Here is a 9,129-nt window from a genome sequence, read left to right as displayed (position 1 = left end):
CCCAGTTCCGTTCCTCGGTTCCGGGAGCGAGTGACCTTTCCCCGGCGTCCCTGGACTCCCCGCCTCCCGGGTGAGAGGTGCTTCTTCTGGGGGAATCACAGACCTCCTCCAAGAGATGTAAAAAGCTTTTTTCTTTTTCCTGTGTAACTGGATGTTCATCCTTTTCTCTCAAGGTCTGTTTCTGAATTCTCCTGTCTCTCCTGTGAGTGTTCCTCAGGATCTTGCGTGGTGGTGCATGCCTGTAATCCCAGCACTCGGGAGGCTGAGGCAGGAGGATCGCTGTGAGTTCGAGACCAGCCTGAGCTACACAGTAAGTTCCAGGTCAGTCTCAACTACATAGTGAGACCCTGTCTCAAAAAACAAAAAAATCAAATTTAATGGCTTCCTCTTGCTCTCCAGACCCTAGAAGACAAATTGGTGCAAGCATAATTCCATCTAGTAATTCTTTGGACATTTATTGGACTTATACCACGTGCCAGGCTATGAAGGCAAAAAGGAAAGGATGAAAGGATGACTGAAAATCAGACCTCACCTCATTTGAACCCAGCTGCTTCTAGAAGCTGGAGGGTTTGCCTACACTAGAGAGAGTGTAGAAAGTTCTTTCCTTCTGAGGAAGGTGCTTATCTGCCTTCCTCTCCCACCAGTCTTACAAGTAATATCTCAGGGTTAACATAGCCTAGAATTTCTTTAAAAACAGCTCAGTGGTTCTCACATCTCTCTGGAAGCCACTGAGGAATTAAAAAAACACTGTCCTGCAGGCCTGGATTTTGCAAGTGTAAAGATCTCTAGGTGATTCTCATGTGTGGACAAGTCTGGGAGCCACTGCAACAGCAGTTAGCAGTAGTAAATTTTTAAAGGTACAAATAACTGAAAGGTAGAAATGTGTATGGTGAACTGTGGTTATGTAAGAGAACTTTTGTTTTGTTTTATTTTGGATTTTTGAGACAGGGTCTCACTATGTAGTTGAGACTGACCTGGAACTCCCTATGTAGCCCAGGCTGGTCTCGAACTCACAGCGATCCTCCTGCCTCAGCCTTCCGAGTGCTGGGATTACAGGCCAGTGCCACCATGCCTGGCTTTGTTTTTGAAAATACAATGCACTGAAGTGTTTAGAGGTAAAGGGTATCATATCTGTAATTTGTCCTCAAAAATTTTTTTTAATAAAAAGAATAAGTCAAGCATGGTGGTATGCAGTCCCAGCCATCTGGGAGGCAGAGATAGGAAGATAGCTACTTTTAGGCCAATCTGTATTATTGAGACCTATATATAAAAAAATAAGGACGTAGAGATGTAGCTCAGTGGTAGAATGTGTGCCTATCATGCAGGAGGCCCTGGATTCCATATCCAATGGGGGGTAGGAGAGAGGGAGAAGGTAAGTGGTAAATAGTAACATTTAGGAAATCTGGGTTAAAGGTATACAGAGGTTCTTTACTTTTCAGTTTTTAAAGTCTGACATTATTTCTGAATAACAAAGTCATTAAAGTGAACCATGCTTACAAGTCAATAATAAAAAGACAATCTAATTTAAAAGATGGGCAAAAGATTTGAATAAATACATGTCTAAAGAAGATATATAAATGATCAATAAACACATGAAAAAATTCTCAGTATCACCAGCCATCAAGGAAATGCAAATCAAAACCAAAATGAGATACCGCTGTACACCCATCAGTATGGCCATAAGTATAAACGACAGATAATAAGGAAGTGGAGAAATTGGAACCCTCATAAAATAATCAATTTTCTTTGGTTGAGAAACCAACATTATAGAAAATTTTAGCAAATAAATGTAGAAGGAATAACATAATGAAAAAATCACCGTTATATAACCTGTAGTAAGATTGATTTAAGCAAAGATTGTCAATGAATGAAACCATTAGATGAACAGCTAATTGGAGAAATTTACAACAGAAGGCTGGAATTGTCATAATCTGAACTCACTGATTAAGAGTGAGAAAGCCACTCTGGCCTGGTGTTCTATGTGCTTTCTGATGTGATTTACAGTCTACAGCAACACCTGTATTTTACAGGGGGAAATTGAAGAGTAAAGTAAGAAAGCAGCAAAAATCCAGAATGTGAGACTTTCTTCAACACATACGATCAGTTTCTCTGAGTCAGTGGCATTTATTTATTTATTTATTTTTCTTTATTGAGTTTATTGGTACAATCTAGGTATATAATACAGTCACATACATCATTGGGATTCTGTACCTTTCCGTAATAGGTCTTGATTCTCATTTTTTCCCCTTGTCCCTGCCCTCCCTTCACCTCCTCCTCCCCTCCCCATTTACAAACACTTTATTTCCATTTTTTCAGTTTCTCATATTTTTTCCTCTCCCTTATTACCTTTCTCCCACCCTTCCCACTTTCCCTACACCTTTAGCCCTTTACTTCCTATTTCACATTATTGATTATCTCATTAGGATCCTGTGTACTATTATAGTTTTTCACACCAGAGAAACTATTCGGTATTTCAGTTAAAGAAATCTCTGTATGAACATTAAAAAATAGGGAATCCTAAAATAAAACTAAAAAGGAAAGTAAAAGAGAAAAGGCAATGATGTAACATTAAAATAATTCTTAATTCTGGAGATGAAAATGGTCCCTGAATATATTTAAATTGCTTCTTGCTCTTATAGTCTTATTCTTTTTTTCATTATTTAGAGAATACTTTATTAGTTTCTGTAATCAAACCCATGTAGATATGACCTTACATATTTAGTACAATGTGTTACCCCTGTACACATGGAAAAAAATAATAATAAATTAACATTTCTATACCAATATGGCTGTCCGTTTCTGTACAATGCCAACTCAACACAGTAAATTGGGATGACTTTTTCCAAAGTTGGCAGCACCGTTAAAGTTTCCCAAAATTCGATTTATATATATATATATATGTATATATTTATATCTATATAAAAAGACTAATAATAGTATGTTATACATTGATAGCAGCAACAGCTTTTCCAGGTTCTGCAGTCATCTGAACAAAATTATAGACATTCAGCACATTCCATTGAAAACAAAAGAAAACAAAACAAAAAAACCAAAGAAAAGAATAATATCCGGAAAACAGCAAAGTTCTGTTGCTGTTGTGGTACCTGGGACCATTTTTTTTTATTAGCATCTTAATCATCATCTGGAAAGAGAACATTCTAGAGTAATATCATTAAATGTAGCTCTGATAAAGCATGGTCCCTACTATGTATCATAAAGCAGGTACAAGATATTTTACATTCATAGAGGTATGATACAGTACAGTCCTACATCAATAATACTAGAATCAGTTTTGGTTTTAAATTTACTTTGTCTGCAAATAAGATTGCTACCCCTGTTTTTTTCTGGGCTCCTGTCACATGGAGAATTGTTTTCTATCTTTTCACTTTCAGTCTATGGGCTTCTTTTTGCACTAGTTGTGTTTCTTGTATACAACATATTGTTGGATTTTGCTTCTTATTCCATTTAGTGGCATGCATTTATACTAGAGGCATAACAGTGGAATTCCAAAATACGGATCTTGTTTAGATACTGATGCAACCTAATCAATGTAAAAACACTTTGAGACAGTTGGGGACATTTCAGTATGGACTGAGTATTAAATGATGTCGGTGATTTATTGTTTGTTTTTAGATGCGATAGTAGCATATGGTTATATAAGAAAATGATGAAAATTTTTAGACATTAAATTCATGATGCCTGGGATTTGCTTTCAAATATTTTAGTAACATACTGGAAGAAGAGAATAGGGATAAAACTAGAGGAAGCCAGAACTTGATAATGAAATACTGCATCTGGATCATGGGTATATTGAGATCCATTATATCATTCCCTCTCTTGTGTATGTTTGAACACTTTTTTATACTAGAAAAATAACTTTTAAAACTTCTAAATAATTTTAAAAATAGAAAATAAGTTTTAAAGTCGTGGACACTAAAAAGACAAGAACATTTTTCATCTTAATAGATACTGCCAAAAAGAACTTTAAAAAAAGATTAGAATAATTCTATACTCCAAATTCCAACCTATATAAGCATATCTATTTTACCATACTAGTTTTATTTTTATAAGTTTGAGAGAGAGAGAGAGAGAGAGAGAGAGAGTGTGTGTGTGTGTGTGTGTGTGTGTACATGCTGGGGAACAAACCCAGGGTCTCAAGCATGCTAGGCAGGTGCTCACTACTGAGCTACACCCTCATTCCTACAGTAAACATTTTTATTTCTTATTCTGTGAGCATTTTGCTTTGTGCTCTCCCCACCCCAGTACTGAGAAATAAACCTAGGGCTTTTGCACTGAGCTATACCACCAGCCTTTTTTGTTTTTTTATTTTGAGACAGGCTCTTGTTAGGATGCCCAGGTGGGTTTGAACTTGTTATCCTCCTGCCTCAGTCTCCCAGAGTGTGAGGGTTATAGACATGTGACACCATGCCTGGCTTCTTTGCCCATGTTTTATTAGGCTTTTTGTTTTGGGCTTGTTTGAGGCTTCGTTTTATTTATTTTTCATTTACTCAAACTTTCTTTGTTCCACTGTATCTCATTGATTTGGAAGTTGAACATTACACTTTAAGTCTGGTTATGTTTGGAATAAAATTATAAATATATGAACTTGTATTTTTCATCAATATTAAAATCAAAACATGTTTTAGGGACAAAAATACGAGGGAATTTTGGAGGCAAACTGCTATCCTATCTTTTACTAGTGGAATCTTGGCTAGATCGTGTAATATTTTTAAGCCCTGGTTATTTTATAGGTTTGATTATTCAATATTGCACAAGTTTTTGTTGATTGCCTATCATGAACCAGGAAATGGGTGAGGCTCTGGTGTTACAATGGTGAGAAACTTAGACAATCCCTGTATTCATAAAAAGTAGAATAAAGCAGCTGAATATAAAGCACTAAGGAGAGAAGTGGGGGGGGGTCTTGCTCTGTGGTTCAGGCTGGCCTTGAACTCGTGGTGATCCTCCTGCCTCAGCCTCCCCAGTGCTTGGATTACAGGTGTGCGCCATCATGCCCGGCAATGTTCCTTTATATTACTGGAGATTTAGCACATTTAGTTCTTTCCTCCATACCTCCCAAGTAACAGTTTTGAAAAAAAATTCAAAGAGCCTGTGTTTTCACCTTTCTGCCACTATGACAAGATATAGGAGAAAATCAACTTAAAAGGAGGAAAGATTTATTTTGGCTCACGGTTTCAGAGGTTTCAATTCATGGTTATTTGACTCTGTTATATCAGCCCTGTGGTGAGGCATAACATTATTGTTAGAGCATGAAGCAGAGGGAAACTTTGTTTTGTTTACTTTCTCATTGTTGAGATAAAATACCGACAACCAAAGTTAAAGGAGCAAAGAATTATTTCAGCTCACATTTTGTAGAGGTTTCAGCTGGTTTCAAGGCAGGGTGGCATGGCAAAGGGGAATCACAAAGGAGAAACAGTCCATGGAAAGCAGGCAAGAGACAGCAAAGCAGCAAGCAGCAGCAGCAGGCCTACCTTCCCTCTCTCCCTTTACATTCCATCTAGGTTATAAGCCTATTGATTGGTGCCACCCACAACCAGAGTAGGGCTTCCATTATTCACAACCAGAAATGTGCTAATTCCAATCAGTGGATTAACAAGATCACACATCCTTAACCCCAGTGTCATATGTCCTAGGTTCAGCCACCTCTGAAAAACCCCCACCTATGATCACCTGAGGCTTTGGGGGAGCATCTAGTTATGAGCCATAACCCCTGTACACCTCGTGGCAGGAGAAAAGCTAAAAGACAGGGGAATGGTCCAGGGTCCTAATGTCCCCTTGAAGGGTGTGTCGCCAGTGACCTATCTTCCTTCTGTCAGTCTCTACTTCCTAAAAGCTCTACCATCTCCTGAACCATTTCCACAGGCTGGTGACTAAGCCTTTGGCATATGAGCCTTTGGGGGACATGAGATCAAAACTAGAAAATACCTTTTAGATTTACCTTACTAGTATTTTATACAGTGTATCTTTATCTTTATGAATTGCTTTTATTTTTGAGACAAGGCCTTGGTATGTAGTTTAGACTGGCCTCAAACTCACTATGTAGCCCAGGCTGGCCTCAAACTTGTGACCATACTCCTGCCACAGCCTCCTGAGTGCTGGAATTATAGGTATGCGCCACAACTCCCAGCTCTCCATGAATTTTTTTTTTACACGTTCACTATTTCAGTAGCATGGAAACAAATATTGAAACACTATGCTTTGTGGTCTCAAATGATTACTTACTTTTTATTGTACTATACCTTCCATGTTCTCACCTTCCTTATTTTGATTCCTTTCTTGGTCAACTGGAATACTGCGGGGGGGGGGGGCTTCAATGTATGACCTTAATAGAATATAGACCTCTTGGCTTATAATATTTAACCTGATAGTCTAAAATGATAGTCCATCGCCTTGCTAGTATTTAGTGTTAACCCAAAAAGAACTGTGATGTTCCTCTGTGGTTTTGTTTTTGTTTTTTTGTTGTACTGAGGAATGAACACAGGGCACATGCTAGGTAAGTGTTCTTCCACTGAAAATACCCCTAGACTTCTTTTTATTTTTTCTTTTTTTCAGTACTGGGGATTGAACTCAGGACCTTGCACTTGCAAGGCAGATGTGGCGCCACTCAGCCCACTTTTTATTTTTTATTTTGAGATGGGTTCTAGCTAAGTTACCCAGGCTGGACTCAAACTCAGAACTGTCCTGCCTCAGCCTCCTGAAGAGCTGGGATTACAAGCATGCACCATCATGCCCAGCCATTTTTTGTTTTTTTTTCTTGATACCAGGGATTGAACTCAGGACCTTGTGCTTGTGAAGCAGGCGGCAGAACCACTGAGCTAAATCCCGGGCCCTCATCTCTTGTTTTTTATTTTATGAGTAACCCAGTTATTCCTGCCTAAGTCATCAAGGATTTTTAAATTAATATTAGAAACTTTAACAATCCACTTGATGTCTAGGTATGTCTTATTTTTATAAATTTATTACACAAATATTTATTGAACATCTACCCTATTTTCTTGGTAATTTAGTTGTTTTGGTTTTATTACAAAGACAAGTCTTTAGCTAAAAGAATATTTCTATACTTTCTCCTATTCTGTTATCTTCAAGTGGATAGACTACTATTAGCTCTTGGTTTTCTTAGGTCTACTTCTCACTCTTATATTTTCACATACCATCATGTTAATCTCTATATCCTCTTCATATGAATCCCATAAATCAGTCTTCTTTTCTTCTCCTTCTTCCTCTCCCTCCCCTTGTCTTTCTCCTTTTCTCCTTCTTCTTGCTTTTCCTCTCCCTCTCCCTCTCCCTGTGCCTTTTCCTTTTCCTCTCCTTTTCTCTCCTCTTCTGGTAGTGGGGATTGAACCCAAGGCCTACACACTGAGCCATACCCTCAGCCCCTTTTTCTTCTTTATTTTGAGACAGGGTCTTATTAAATTGCTAAATTGCCCAGGCTGGACTTGAACTTTCAATCCTCCTGCCACATTCTTGCATTGTGCTTGGATTACAAGTGCGCACCACCACACCCAGCTAATACCATGAGTATTCCTAGAGTTGGTTGTCTGAATCACTGTAGTATCAGTCTGTAAGGCATTGCTTCCATAGTTTTATCTTGTTCAGCGTGGACCTCCCAAGTGGCTGGAGGGTGTACCAAGGGGGAAGTGTGAGCGGAAGTCAAGTTCAGTACATTGCATGATGGATCCTTTTCAGCTGCCCTATGTGTACAGCTCTTATGTATTGTTGATTGGGGTCTAAAGATTACAGTCCTGTGAAAGACAATTGAAATGTTTCTGAAATTGCAAATGCTTGTACCCTTTAATGAGTAATCCCACTTCTGAAAATTTACCTCAAATATTATAAACAAACACCTGGTTAAATACATTACAGTATATTTAACAATGGGGTTCAGCTGCAAAACGGAATGAAAATTTCTCTGTATATTGATGTGAGAGGATCTTCAGGATATATTAAATGAAAAAAGGCAAAATGAACAGAAGAAATTATGTTATATTTTTGTGCAATAAGTGGGGATAAAATATGTATTTAGACTTACACGTATATTAAACATTCATATTTTAAATTCTAGAAAGATCTATAACCAATTAACATTAGCTATCTGTAGAGGAGGGGAAGGGGACTTGGATTGAAAGTGAATAAACTTATTTTTATCTTTTTTTTTTTTTTTGAGTTAGGGTCTTGCTATGTAGCCCAAGCTGGCTTCAAACTCGCAGTGATCCTCCTGCCTCAGCCTCCCAACTGCTCGGACATGCGCCGCCAAGCCCAGCTTAGTTTTGCATTTTAAAAACCACAGGAATGTGTTCCCTTTCAAACATAAATAAATAACAGCTTTTTAAATAAAAACATATATGTACTAGAAAACAGAAAACAGTATATCAGAATTATAATCTTTGTAGGTTTACTTGACATTTTAGCATTCATAACATTAAATAAAAAATAAATACTATATTTAATTTTTAGTTACTTAACTTCCTGTGAGTCATTAAAAAGAAACCCATCTATTTGGGAATTTTTCACATCTTGTGAGGATGACTTAAAAGGAGAATATCAACCCTGCTGCCCCTGAAGTTTATGGGGAGGAAACTCAATAATCATACAGAATAGCATCTTCCCTGAAGCAGCTCTGATCCAAATGTGACAAGGGCTGGAGAGAGGGCTGGTGGAGCTGGGTGGTAACACGCGCTTAGCATGCACAAGGTTCTGGTTTCGTGGAGCAAGAAATGTAAAAGAAAGTTTCAGAGAAAAACAAGTGGTGCCAAGCCCATTCTGTTCTTAATGATCAAATTCCAAAACAACAGACTTTATAAAAATGTTTCAAGAACAGAGTTTCTTTTTCTTTTGAGTTTATGCAAAAATTCAGACAGAAAGCTTAACAAAAGTACTGCTGAAAACTGCCAACTATTTTTAGTGGTAAAGGATGAGGGATTTTTGACATTTGATTAAGATTAAAAAGTTCTTTCATAAAATAAGTGGAACATGCCTGGGATCCCAGAATTCTGGGAAGCTGAGGCAGGAGGATCACAAATTCAAACCCAAACTAGGCCACTTAGTGACTTAGTGAGAACCTGTCTCAAAAAATGAGGTGGAGGGGGCAACTGGAAGGTAGCTCAGTATGAT

Source organism: Fukomys damarensis, unplaced genomic scaffold, assembly GCF_012274545.1.
Source record: "Fukomys damarensis isolate Sample0158 unplaced genomic scaffold, DMR_v1.0_HiC HiC_scaffold_2, whole genome shotgun sequence".
Taxonomy (NCBI): Eukaryota; Metazoa; Chordata; class Mammalia; order Rodentia; family Bathyergidae; genus Fukomys; species Fukomys damarensis.
Note: the sequence above shows the minus strand (reverse complement) of the source record.